General features: G+C 37.9%; 1 protein-coding gene across 2 annotated transcripts in view; it reads right to left on the bottom strand.

Annotated features, from left to right (window-relative positions):
• ST6GALNAC3 (ST6 N-acetylgalactosaminide alpha-2,6-sialyltransferase 3) overlaps positions 1-15,066 on the bottom strand; it is a 583,353-nt gene that overhangs the window by 42,195 nt on the left and 526,092 nt on the right. The window lies entirely within an intron of this gene.

A 15,066-nucleotide genomic window follows, 5' to 3' on the forward strand; every position in this document is an offset into this window, starting at 1 on the left:
CTTCATCGAACAGGCAAACTCCTAGTCATGCTTTAATACCCAGAAATATCATCTTTGATCAACACCTTCTCCAACATGCCCAATAAAAGATGGCCACTTCCTTTTCTAAACTACCAAAAATGTGTTGGCCCTCCAAGTATCACCTAACACACTGTCACCTTAACAGGCTATCACCTGTATAGAGTTTCTGGAGGTTCTCCATACAGGAAAAATCACAGAACATGTTATTTCATGTTAACAGGAAATAACATGTTTAAATGTTGATGATAATACTATGTGAATTATGAACTGCCTATGGGAAATATTGGGATACAATGACCCAAAAAAGACATAATAAAGCTGGAGACTAAGACGTGACAAAGGATTGGAGATAGCAGAGTCCTCTAATCCTTCAGCCAAGGACACTCCTGAAAAACGGCAAAATAAATGCAAGAAGATGCAAGAGTCCAGTTGAAGTGATTTCTAATTTGAAAACTAGATGGGTTGGCGACACCATGATGAAAATGGAGAATCCAGAGACCAAGCTATTTTAGGATGTGAAGTAACAGAGTCTGGTTTGGATGTGTTAAATCAGAGATGCCTGTGGGATCATAGCTTGAGAAATTCCAGTATGAATTTAGAACATGAATCTGGAAAAGTCTGAATAGAGAGATCTTGAAATGATCAGATTATAGATTGCAGAGGAGAAAAAGAGGTCAAGAAGAGAAGAGAAACAAGAATGAGCCTAAAGAACACCAACATTTGAGAGGTAAGCAGAGGGCAAAGAACCAAAGAATGAGAGCAATCCTCTCAGAGATGTCATTTGATGCAGGAATTTTTTAGACCGTGCAAGAGACTTCATTTGTAATCTCTCTACGCCTCTCATAGAGAAAATTTAATTTTTCATTAATATTTGATTTTTAAAGTTGGGAAAAATAATCTAGCAGCCATATTAGGTGCTTATTTATGAATTTCTAAGAGTGGGTATGGTATCTAGCATGTCCTGACACAATGAATTGTGTACAGAATCTTTAACATCTGGTGTTTCACAGAATATATTCTCGAGATTACTACATTCTTTTAGTAATTTTGTGTTCTTTATGTACAGAAGTTAAACTGACAGATTCATTATAATAAAGTATTTCTTACCTATTAAAAGTGAAACACTAAACTGATATTTTTCCCATTTTTAAAATATTCAACCATTCTTTCAAAGGACTATGACTTTGCAAGGCCCAGCCAATTCAGAGCCAGTGTAGTTCAGAGTGAAGGTCACAGATTTATATATTTAAACTAAATTTGTATGTTTTAGACCAATACCAAATTTTCTTCTATATACTTGGCTTTTTATTTCCCCTTTAATTTTGGCCTTGATTTGCCTTTGTTATTATCATGAAATATTTCATACATATGAAGGACTATAGGTAATGTGTTCATAGGCCCATAGAATAATAAACCACCAAGCTTAAGAAATGGTGCATTAGCCATTCCTGTAGTCCCAGCTAATCAAGAGACTGAGGTGGAAGCATTGCCTGAACCCAGGAGTTCCAGGCTGTAGTGAGCTGTGATTGGGCCACTGCACCCTAGCCTGGGTGACAGAGTGAGACTTTGTCTCTGAAAACATTTAAAAATAAGTAAATAAAATAAACAGAGCATTGTCAATTCAGACACATTCCCATCCTCTGTCTCCCTGGCAGGAGTAATTGTTATTTTAGTTTTTGGATTACTCAATACTTTTTCAATGTCATTTTACTATACATGGGTGTGTCCATGAACAAAATATTATTTGGTTTTGTGAGTTTTTCACCTTTACATAAATGGTATCATTTTGTATGTATTCCTGTGATTTGTCTTTTTCATTCAATATTCTGTTTGTGAGATCCATCTCCGTTAATGCTTATGGCTGCAGTTCATTCATTTTTTTACTACCATAGTAAAATCCATTTATGCATACATAACAATTTATTTGGCCATTCTTCTGTCAATGGATATTTGAGATGATTCCAGTTTTCCTTTTTCTTTTGCAAACATTACCTCTCTGAACATTCACACACCTGTACTAGTTCTTCTCTAGGGAAATTTCTAGGAGTAGAATTGTTAGGTAGAAAGGTACGCAAATGTTCAATTACAAGGTAATTCCAAATTGTTTCCCAAGGGATTTGAACCAATTGATACTCCTATGGACAGCATAGAAGAGCTCCTGCTGCTCTTTATCTTCAGTAGTACTTATATTTTCAGACTAAAATTTTTGCCAATCCGGTGGGTGTAAAATGATATTTAATTTTGCTTTGAATTTGCATTGCTCTGATTACTAATGAGGCTGATAATCTTTTCACATGTTTATTAGCTATTCATGTTTCTTCTTCTGTGAAATGCCTCTTCAGGTTATTGCATATTTTTTTCAAAGGATTGTTTGTATTTTCCTTAGTGTTTTTTTAGGTGTGCTTTATGCTACTCTTGTTTGTATGTGTTATAATTATCTCCTCCCACTGTGGCTTGTGTATTTACTTTATATCTCTGAAATGTTACATTTTAACTTAAAATGAATAATCAGATTCCTTAAATTTGAAAAAATAAAGCCAATACATTAATTTATTAATTGATAAAATTAAAAATAAATTAATCAAATGTATTCCATCTTTTCTCTTACCATTTGTAATTTGGGGACTGTTTTTAAGAAATCAATCCCTAATTTGCTATCAAATTTAAGATTTTTTTTAAAACAGGCATATTTTCTTTGTCTTACTACTTAGAATTACAAATCTATTATCTAGTATTATTATACCGTGCTAACAACTTGCAAACAAAATGGTTTGGGAGTTCTCAAGTTCACTTTTCTGCCTTTCCTCCTCCTATTCTCCTTCCTGCTCCCTCCTTAGACTGATCCACTTGAATTCATTTTTTACCCACCCACACTCACCTATGATCTTCTTCTACATGCGCAGGCATGTGTGCACACGCACACACACGCTCACACGCATACACATGTGCACACACACATTCCTGCTCCTTTTCTCCTCTCTCCACATCACCAATTCTGCCTTCCCACTGACATATTCCCCATTTGTAACTCGGGGGAACCCCCACCATCAGACTTGCACACTGAAGCTCATTCCTATGTGTCCAGGCAAGCCTTACCCGGGCTGTCTGTGCTTAGGCCTCGCAGTTTTGTCAAATCCTTTTGTTCATTCTTGGAGCCCCATGAACATCTTCCCTCACTCACATGGTGATCTCATCCCTTACTTTGCAAAGCGATTAGAGAGGCTTTCAGAGTCTCTAATTGAGCACTGCCTGTTCTAATCTCTTTATCTCCTTTCCCATTCCTTCCTCATTACAGTGCAAAAGGCTTCTTCCCTCTTCTCAGTCTCTAGATCACAGATTCCAAATGGCTTCCTTTAGGAAATCTACCTTTGAACCCTGGCTTGGCCACTGACTAGTTGTTTACTCCTTGTAAATGGGAATTATTATCCCTACCTCATTAGGTTGTTGTGAGGGTTAATGAAATACAGCATAGAACTTAGAATTGAGCTTCAGGCCAGCACATGGTAGGAGTTCCATAGGTTTAAATTTTCTCTCTTTCTTTCTCTCTCTCTCTCTCTTTCTTTCTTCCTTTTTTTTCTTTTTGAGACGGAGTCTTGCTCCATCACCAGGCTGGAGTGCAGTGGCACGATCCCGGCTCATTGCAACTTCCATTTTCTGGTTTTAGGCAACTCTCCTGCCTCAGCCTCCCAAATAGCTGGGACTACAGGTGTGCACCACCACTCCCAGCTAATTTTTTGTATTGTTAGTAGAGACGGGGTTTCACCATTTTGGCCAGGATGGTCTCAATCTCTTGGCCTCATGATCTGCCCACCTCGTCTCCCAAAGTGCTGGGATTACAGGTGTGAGCCACCGTGCCTCGCCAATTTTCTTTCTTTATCCTTCAATTTCTTTTCCTCTTCTTTAATCCCCTCATTCAACTTTGAAAAATAAATTCCTTTACTTCCAGAGCTAATGATTTATATACTTTTACCTTTTTAAAAAAAATTTTTTGAAACCAAGACCCAAGTCCTAATTATCTGAAAATAACTACATATTTCCATCAAATTACATGGCTCATTTTATTTAATTTATCCAGTTACAATCCAAAAAATACTTTATTCTTTAGAATTTTTTGTTCTAAAGAACAAAAAGTAGTGAACTTTAGTTTGCAATTATCCTGAAACATAACTCCTTCCTTCCTTCTTTTTTTTTTTTTGACAGAATCTTGCTCTGTGGCCCAGACTGGAGTGCAGTGGCATGATCTCAGCTCACTGTAGCCTCCACCTCCTGGGTCAGGTAACCCTCTCACCTTAGCCTCCTGAGTAGCTGGGACTACAAGCAAGCACCACTGTACTAGGCTAATTTTTATATTTGTTTATTTATTTTTGTAGAGATAGAGTCTTGACCTCACCTTGTTGCCCATGTTGGTCTCAAACTCTGAGCTAAAGTCATCCACCCACTCAGCCCCCCAAACTGTTGGGATTATAGGCGTGAGTCTCCATGCCCCACCAAAAGAGAATATGTTTTAGGTGACATCTTGGCCTCAATATATCTTGTTCACTTCCAGGAAATTTTTTAATGAAATAATTGGAAAGATACATTAGATAAATGGCTTCAGAAGTAGTGTCCTAATCTAATTATTGAAGCCAATCCATATTCATAAGTTGAAAGCTGGCAAAAATATTGCTTTGATGCATTTATTTTATAATAGCCTTGACATGTTTTAAAACATACCAGACAGATGTCTTCAAGACATAGCACAATGCACTCTCAGCATGGTGAAATAACCACAGAGTTGGAATAGATTTATACACTGGACGAGGTAGAGACTGGCATGCATTCAGATCCAAGACATTTTTGGAGGGGAATGGGCAGAGGACAATGAGCAGGGACCTGTCTTATCAGTTCTTTTATCCCTACTACCCAGTAGAATATAAGTACTCAGTAAAGGCTGGATAGAATAATAGGGGTGGGGTTGAAATTTGACTCTTCACTTGGGAAAGTTGAAGACAAACCCATTTCCAAACTAGTCTAACTTTCTTCGTCAATTTGGGTTGCTATAATAAAATACCATAAACCGGGAGACTTGGAAACAACAGAAATTCACTTCCCACAGTTCTGGAGGCTGGAGGTCTGAGATCAGGGCACCTGCATGGTTGAGTCTTGGCGAGGGCAGTCTTCTGCGCACAGACTGTAACTCTTGTATCTTCACATGGTGGAGAACAGAGAGGGGAAGCAAGCTCTCTCATGACTTTAGGGGCACTAATCCCAATCATGAGGGCTCCACTCTTATGAACTCATCCAATCCTAATTACCTCCAAAAGGCCTCAACTCCTGACACCACCACAGTAGGAAGGTAAGATTTCAGAACGTTAAGGGTACACAAACATTCAGTCCATAACGTCTACATTAAAATAACTTTTGTTGTTAAACAGATTTTAAAGGCTACCTATTGCTTTCTTCTCACTAGGTCAGTTTCACAGTTGCAGAGAGTAAACATAGCGCATAGGATATAAAATTGCATATTCTGAAAACTGTGTCTTAATGATCATAATCTCACCCAAAATAATAAACTGTGATGAAGAATGGAAGTATTTATCTATATTTTCTAAGCAACATTACACACACACACACACACACACACACACACACACACACACACACACACAATGGGCTATGATATGGTGGTGAGAGGAATAATCAAACTCATTTTATTAGAATTACTTGATTACTTAAATATTCCAGGTATTTCATCCTTCCAGATTGAATTATATTTGATTTTTCACATGTAGACACAGCACTTAGCTCCTTTCATCATAAAATGTTTAATCTTATAGGAACAGAAAACCAAACACCACATGTTCTCACTCATAAGTGGGAGACGAACAATGAGAACACATGGGCACAGGGAGGGGAGTACCACACACTAGGGCCTGTTGGGGGAGGCGAGGGAGAGCATTGGGACAAATACTTAATGCTTGTGGGGTTTAAAACCTAGATGATGAGTGGATGGGTGCAGAAAACCACCATGGTACATGTATAATTATGTAATAAACCTGCACGCTCTGCACCTGTATCCCAGAACTTAAAGTATAATTTTAAAAAAGTTTAATCTACAACAGTTTCTTTATAATAAGTTCATACTCTAAAACTAAAAAAACACACAAAATCTTACATAAATATTCCAATTATTTGTATGCATAATTACAAAAGACAATTTATTTTAATGTGAACAGATAATGAAAAATAAATGAGAGGTATTAATGGCATTTCTTCTATCAAACTTATGAAACTCAACAATTATCAAGCAATGCAATAAACCTACAACCATAAAAAAGAAGCAAATATTATTAATAAAGTAGATTACTTTTGAAAAATAAACATTTCAATACTACAAAGTTTCATCATTATTTTCTCTTTCCATGAAAAACATAGACATGTTTAGATTTTACATATTTTTGTCAGAAATTTATTTTTATATAGGTATAGGAAGAAGTGCATGGAAGTCATTGGTTCAACTGAAGAAATGCCCTAATCAGTGCTCTTAAGCACAGTGAGAAGAATCATTTTCTTTCTGTCTAACAGAGGCTTACCACTTTTTTTTTCAAATTTGTGAAGCATTTATGGCAGAAGTGAGCAGTGAAGATCTGTGCTAGTCTACAAAGCACATCTGAATCATGGGTATAGAAGACATCAGTAGAAGGATTAGCAGAGGCTTGAAAGGTATTTTACTTTTTCCCATCATTGAAGATAGGTACAAAAGGTTTTTTGATCCAGAAAGATTGAAATCAAATTAGAATTCATATTTCTTTCCCAAGAGATCAAAATCAGTTTAAATTCTGAATCTGTAAGCAACATTTTGCAAAACATTTCTACCTATCAGCTAAATTCTAGTGCTTGCTTTGGTTCCCGAGGGCAGCTCAACCTTTTGAAGGCCATGGAGCCTTTGAGATGGATGGAAGTACATGAGTGCATGGGATCCCTGCCCTCCTGGAGTCTGACTGGCAACTGCTCAGGAAGATTTTGTGCCCTCAATTACGTCAGTGTCACCACCTGAGACATGGGTTACTGCTGCCGAAGTCTGACCTGCAGATCCTGACTTAATGACAGATGAATGAATGCACTCTTACACCATTACAGTGTTTCAAGTGGGCTAGAGATGGACGTTGGCTGCTTTCAGAGGGTGACATGCAACCAATCGACCCAGACCCTTTGTCTGTCCAACTTTTATTCATAACAGAGGTTCTGAGTTAACACACTTGTAAATAATTAACATGGTTAAAACGGTGGTTTTAGGACTGGTAAAAGCTTTTGGTTCCCAGGCCCAGGGTAAATGTTATTGTCAGGTAATTCCCCTTTGATATTCCCAGGAGAGACCACCCAGCATAAAATTAACGTGAGTAAACAGAGTGGAGGTAAATGGGTGTTGGGTAAGACTTTCGGTCATCTTTATCTCTCCCTAACTTAATGGACTGGCCAGCGGCCTTTGCTCTGTCCCAATAAAACCTTTCAGACTTCCAAAATGTTTGAGACTAATCCATAAGTTTCCCTAATATATCTTTAATATTTTGCCACCCCAAGTGAATCTCAACAAGAATTTACCATCTTGATTGCAAAAGCATTTGGCTATGGCTATAGACTGAATGTTTATATCTCCCACATATTCATATGTTGATGTGATGGTATTTGGAGGTGGGCCCTGTGGGAGGTGATTAGGTCATGAGAGTAGAGCCGTCATGAATAGGATTAGTGCCCTTATAAAAGAGACCCCAGGGAGCTCTCTTACCCCTTCTGCCATGGAAGGACTCAGCAAGAAGATGCTGTCTGTAAACTAAGAAGAAGGTCCTCACCAGACAGAGAATCTGCAGATACCTAATCTTGGTGCTCCCAGCTTGCAGAACTGTGAGTAATAAACTTTTGGTGTTTAAGGCACCCAGTCTTTAGCATTTTTGTTTTAGTGCCACAAATAAATGGCGATAGTTACATGTACTTAAACTTAGCCTGGATGACTAAAATCAGGGTGTGGAGAGGGGAATTGCCAGACAGAGCCAATGAGTGAAAGCATCACAGTAGGAATGATTCAGTGGAAACAGTGTAGACCCCAGAGCTCCAATTCAGCTCTGATGCTTTTAGCCCGTTCCTCTTAATAAAATCACTGTAAAAAACAGAAGCCCTCTACTTACTAGTACTTTAGGTTTTCAAAAGCCACCTAGAAGTCCATTTGCTTATTAAGTCCAAAGTAACCAGTTTTTGAACTTCTTTGACTATCATTGACTTTCCAACAAGTATCACAAGCAGAAACACTCAGTGATTAAATACTGGAATGAAAAACTGGGGAAGCAGAGCAAACAGTGTCAAGATAAAGTCTCTGGGAGGCAATTCTAAAACTCTTGACAGGGTTTGGTACATTATTCACATCACCTTGGGAGTTAGGATTTCAACTTATGAATTTGGGGCAGGGCGCAGACATTCGGATCTTAGAATTGTGTGTATGTCTGGGCTGTGAGGGGGAGAACCTTAAGTTATAAGTAACTGTAGATCCTACTAACAAGGGAAGGAAGATCACCACTGTCATTACCAGGACCTGGCAAGCAACATATATTTACTGAAATAAATATATGGTAAGCAAGCAACATATATTTACTGAGTAAATAAATGACTCAAAATGAATGATTAGTAATTTTGGAATTCCTCAGTTTTCTGCTATTTTGTTAGTTTCTCCCTCCTCTCCAAAAGTTCTGAGTAGGATTGTCATTAGCAGGCTTCCTAACATTGACCAGTGGGGAAGCTACTCAGTAGAAAGATGCCTGGCACCCCCTTTGCTTTGTGCTTTTAGACTCAGACTAAACTATGGATTTTCTTCCCTTTTATTAATGTCCCCAGAAATATTTTATGCCAGTAAATCTCTCTGAAAACACAGCAGTAGTTAGTGAGAAGGGAAAAAGGAAACCTTTAAAACCATCTCTTAAAATGATCTCAAGGATAATTATAAGCTCACAAGTATAAACATATTCAATCAAAATTGAATTCAGGTCTAAAGAGAATAACTAACAGTATCCCATCCATCTCTTTGTGTGTGGAAACTCAGACAATCCCAGCTGGTCAAGTGTATGATCCATTGATTCCAACAATGACTGCAAATGTTCTGACATAGGAAATGTAAAAGTCCTGGGCTGACATTATTTAAATTTTATTATGGCTTAATAGAACTAGCCATTCACTCATTAGCAATCCCTACTTTAATATACATTTCTTTATTTTCTGAAATGAGATGCTGGGTTAAATTCTTTAAATAAAAGAATTCATAGCTGCCATATTTCTGATGAATATCAGACTATAAGAAAATACAAATTTGTCTACATTAAATTTCCTATAGTTAGAAATGAGTGCTTGTCCAAGAAGCAATTTTTTCAGTTAATACTAACCTACACTTTCTCTATTTTTTTCTGATTTATGCTCACCTTCCCTTTCAAGGATATCTATTGAGCAACTTACTATGTGCCAGAATTGTGTTAAAAGCTGAGGCTATGTCACAGAAACAAGACATGATCTCGGCCTCAGAAATCAACTGTCTAACTGGAGAGACAGGTACTGAAAAAATAATTATAATTCCACATGATGATTAAAATAAAAGAAGCTTGAATATGTTATTAGGTAGGAAGTAATTAATTCTGCTTGAGTGGCAAAGGGGAAACAAAGCTAAAGCAGGAGGTCCTGGAAGAGTTTTCTAGGAGTCTTCCAGGCTTCATGTTAATACACAAGGTCCACATTTCATATGTTTATCTGAATTAAAGAGATAAATTCTGCATTTTCCAATGCGCTGGTTCCCAGCCTTGGCTGCGCATTACAGTACCTGGGGAGTTTATTAAAAAATGGGATGAGGGGACTGCACAGATCAATTAAAGCTGCATCCCCTGAGTAAATTTCAGTCATTGCTACTCAAATACAATTTCCTCAGCTGGTTCTAATCACAACTTCAGCCCCAAGAACAACTTTTTCATAATAAACAACTACAAGAGACCCTCACTGCCCTAAGTCAAGGGGACCGCTATTTGGTGGGGAGGGTAAAAGACACATCAGATCCATGTGTATCCTTGAAAAGAAAGTTTAAGAAATACACAAATGTTTAAAATATATAACTTCACTTTTATACACCTGACTGCAATGTAAAAATCAAATCCAAAATTGCCGTGTGTGTTCATGTGTGTGTGTGCGCACTCGTGTGTGTGTGTGTGTGTGTGTGTGTGTGTGTGTATGATGTTATCTATTGACAGGGCGTTGAAAATAACACGTGTAGGCACTACTACATCAGCAAGTAGACCTGAGGTTCATATACATGAAAGACTTTGGGGTTTCAGGGACTTGAAATGATTCTTCTCCACTACCCTGAGTGTTTTCTGAGCATTTTAAGGGTGCAATGGATTAGACATAGAATATAACACCAGTTAAACATCTCTACTTTTCTTGAAAAACTAAGACAATTTCAGTAAAGTTTGAACTTTGGTTAATAATAATGTAATATATCAGTGGTTCATTTATTGTGACAAATGAAAAATATTAATGTAAGATGCTAATAATAGAGAAAACTAGATGTGGGATACAGTGTAACACTATCTACCATCTGTGCAATATATTGTACATCTAAAACCACTCAACATTTTTAAAGCTTCATTTTAAAATGCCTCTCCTTTTTGTTTAAGGCTGACATACAACATCCAATGCTAACTTTCCCCTTCTGCATGAGAATTTGATCATCAGTTAACTTTCCAGTTCTCTTACCCTGCAACATAATAAGATAGAATGTCAACTGTTGGTAGACCAACAGTGCTTACAATAAAAACAAAGTATTGATAAATTGATAAGTTCATTAATGTGAGATGCTATTAATCATAATATGGGAAACTGGTGGTGAGGTACGGTATAACCCTCCCTGTACTACAATCTTTGCAATATATTGTACATCTAAATGTTAATAAAGTGATAAATTTCTCCATTGCATCTAAGCTAGAAAACCTATAACTATCTGACAGGAAACCAAAGCTTTAGGATTTCCTGAGTGTGGGGTCTTTTAATTGTCATGATCCTTGTGTGGGATTTGAGCTATCCCTAGGGAATAGTTAAGATGATATTGATTCCTGAGAGACATAAATCTTTGAATCCAAGACAGTTCCCACCTGTCTGACATGAGGCCCATTCCTTTACACTTAAACTGTCACCTGGATGCCAAGAGAATATGGATTCTTCTAGGTGTTCCACAAAGAGAAGAGCCTGATGCTGCCCTGCTCACAGACTGTTTCCTGTCGCAGAGTTTTCTGAGTAACCAAATTGTTAAATGTGGCCTATGGGAGACCTATGAGTCTGTTGAAGGAATATCACCTGATGGATATTGACTACCTATATGATTACCTCCTTGGAAAGGCTGTAGACAGATGAGGAATGATGTATTATATATCTAGACATATATCTTATATATCTAGACATATCTGTTGAGTGGTCACATAAATCAATTCAAGAATCAGTGTTGCTACAGGTACTCATTCAGGCTAATTAAGCGGTATCATAGTTCATTGAAAGATGATCGAAGAGGTTAAAGATCCCAAAGGAGCAGCTTTATCTTTTGTCTATGTATTTATCTATCTCTCTGTCTATCTACATCTACCTATTCTATCACTTAGCTAGCTAGCTGATATAGGCATCCATCCATCCATCCATCCATCCATCAACCCATCCATCCATGTATCCATCTATTTATCTATAATTATTTAGTTTTCCTTTATGAGGAGACAATGTCAGAATGTGATTAAGAATAACTTATTACACAGTTTAATTTGGTAACACACATCCTCTGAAAACAGAGGAATAAGAGGGTATGAGAGATCTTTGGTTCTTTAGAAGGTATTGAAAGTCAATACAGGTATTGAGTTAAGGGACAAACATGTTTCCAAGAGCAGGTCATAACCTTTAAAGAGTTGGGTAGATGAGGTGTGTTCTTTTTTGCTGTTTATTCATGCATAATTTTGCAGTTGGAAATCAATGAATATCATTTGTAATATTGATTGATGAGACTGCTAGCTCTCTGTTTAAAAAAATAGTTCTGGATATGTAGAAATAGCTTCATTTTTTTGTTAGTATTTTTTGTTTATACTCCTAAGAAAAGCACATTTATTTCCACAAGCCACGACTAAAATCACATAGTCATATGACTGGATTTCAGTAATCATTAAAAGTTATCCCCTTAACCCTGTTCAGAGCCATGTTCAAAGGCAATCCAGGGACTCCATGTTGATTAAATAAGGGAATAAGGGGCAGCATGAGGGCCCCCTTCCTCCCTCGGGTCTTTGGCCTCCTTCCACCCTGTGGTCTTTCTCATGTTACTTGTGATGGGCTCTGTGGGAATCTTAGTAATCTTCAGAGATTCCATAAGTGAGTAGGTGGCTTATTTCAAATGAGTAAGTCTCCCTCATCTGCCATCCCTGTTCCTATGATTGCCACGTTAATATGCTTATTACATCATTCTGAAATCATTTGTTTACAGGCCTGTGTTCCCATTAGGCGCCAGTGTGAATGCTTTGAAAGCAGAGACTGAGTCCCATTTATCTTTAATTTTCCAACAAGTATCACAAGTAGTAGGCACTCAAAAATTAATTATATGTGTGAAAACAAACTTTGGGGAAAGTAGAGCAAAGAGTCTCAGATAAAGTGTCTGAGAGACAATTCTAACCCTTCTGATAGGGTATGGTACATTCTTGACCAAAGAGAAAATGTATGAAAGCACTTTAGAAAGATGCTTGATAAAACCTCTTTTTATGTTGCCACATTCCATTTCTCAAAATTGTGCCCTGTTCAAGGCCATCAGAGCTTTCTGAATCTCTTTTCTATCTTAGACAAACGCCTATTTCCAAATGTTCACCATGCCAAGATTGTGTTATATAATGTGGGCACTCAGAACTCTAGGTAGGCCCTAATAACCTTGATGCTATTAAGGATACCAGATTAAAAATTAGCAATGTAATCACATAAAATTCCAGAGATAACATCACAATTAGGTCTTCAAAACAACACAGTTCTTTACAGAATCTTCCTTTGCCTCTATACCGCATTTTGTCTGATAAGCACTTGCCAACAAAGACATCATACTAATTACAATTTGTTATACAAAGGGCAGGAAAACTGATAAATGATTCATTGAATATTTTCTTTACGAAATAATTCTGTTCTTGTCCTCACGTTACTTTTGGATAATAAATGGAGGCCTTAAGTGCCTTCCCAAGGAGTTATTTAGAAGAAACAACATTGTTGGTATTAATTCTTAGCAGCTGTGAGTGGATACACACAAAAAAAGGAGGACAAAATGAGTATTTTTGGTTCTTTGTATGTAGAAAAGAATTGCCTTTCTTAAAAAGTAGATTTGTATAAAATATTCTTTGGCTTCTCTGTAAGATCCTTCACTCCCTACCATTCCAAGTTACGTAAGGCACACCTCCTTTCCTCTGTGTCCCCAAATGCTATGCTAGAGAAGGCAAGATGTCTCTAGGCATTTATTCTGGTGTTCTTGTCCTGAAAAGGTCAATACCTGATACGACACCTAATTCATTGAGGGCGCGCAGCTGAGCAAGAGCAGGAATTGGGGCAGTGGGGAAATGTGAGCCAGTCCACAAGGCCCTCAGTGAGCAGGAAGGACAGACCTGGAAGCCTGGGGCAGAGGAGTAGGCGGTGACAGAGCAAAGGTCAGGGGCTCCAAATGTTCTTGGTGCCTTCTCTTCTCTATTTTCTCCTGGGAAGCAGGTTTATGATTCCCAAATCTATATAAGAGGCCCTGTGGTCTCTCCATCTGGACATTTCCCTCATGCATATGCCCGTGCACCTCATCTATAACATGCCCCAAAGGGACCTTGCATTTTCTCCACCCTTTTCTCATTTCTGTCTTCCCATATCAATTAATGGTGTCAGCAGTCGTGTAGGCCAGCAATATTTCTTCATCACCCCGTCTCTTTGTTCTTCCTTAATCCCACGTATTCTTGATGGGTTTTACTTCAAAATGTTTCTGAAATGCATTCTTTTCATCTTCCTTCACATCCAACCTCATCATTTCTGTTCTGGACAACTATAATCTCTTCTTGATGGTCTCCCTGCCTTCTCTTTTCTCCCACTTCTCCATCCCCTAAACAGCTGACACACTGAGTTTTCTATAAAGCAAAGCTGATTATGTCATTCTCCTTGATTAAAAGGCTTCAGTTGCTTTCCATCATTTAAACTAGGGAATAAAATGTGGGATCCTTTACCTTGCATAAGAACATCTTCACAATTTTACCTCTGTTTACATTTCTGGCCTCTTGGCTGCAGGCTGACACTTTACTTGGGTGTTATGTTTGATCCACTCAGAATAACTCACAGAACTTCTTTCTGTGCCAATTGTAAATTAGATAAATATTTATTATGGAGGCACCACATGCCAGGCACTCTTCTGGGTCTTAGGGACATAGATGAGGTGTCCTGGTGCATGCTCTTCTGGATGTCCTTCCTTTAAATTCTGCTCACATATGACCTCCTCTGTGTAGCCTTCACTGGTCCTCCCAGGTAGAGGCAGCCAGGCTGTTTTCCATGCTTCTGGAATTTATTACCTCACACACACAGCTCCGATGTGGCATATTACAGATATGTGTCTTTGTATCTCTTTTCCTCACTAAACTGAGGGTTAAAGTCCTAGACAGAGCCTGTATCTTATTCATCTCTATCCTTAGTGTTTAGGGTAAGTAATGCTAGGCATGAAGCAGGTGCCTGATAAATATGGAAATATTTTCTGAATGAATAACATGTGCCCATGATGTATGTCTAGGATAAATCTGCATCATGCACACTTGCCTGGGGATCTCTGGAAAAAATACAAACGCATCATTAGAGGACCCTCCACCACACACACATGTAATGTGAAAGTAATTCTACAAACTTCTGAATCAAAATAAAATTTATTTAGCTGAAAATAAAAGATAAACATAACTGGAAGGGAGGCTACCGTTGTTGCCCCAGGGTGGTGAATTTCCAGAAGAAACCTGGATATATATACCA

Source organism: Cebus imitator, unplaced genomic scaffold (genome assembly GCF_001604975.1).
Source record: "Cebus imitator isolate Cc_AM_T3 unplaced genomic scaffold, Cebus_imitator-1.0 Scaffold3, whole genome shotgun sequence".
NCBI classification, from domain to species: Eukaryota; Metazoa; Chordata; class Mammalia; order Primates; family Cebidae; genus Cebus; species Cebus imitator.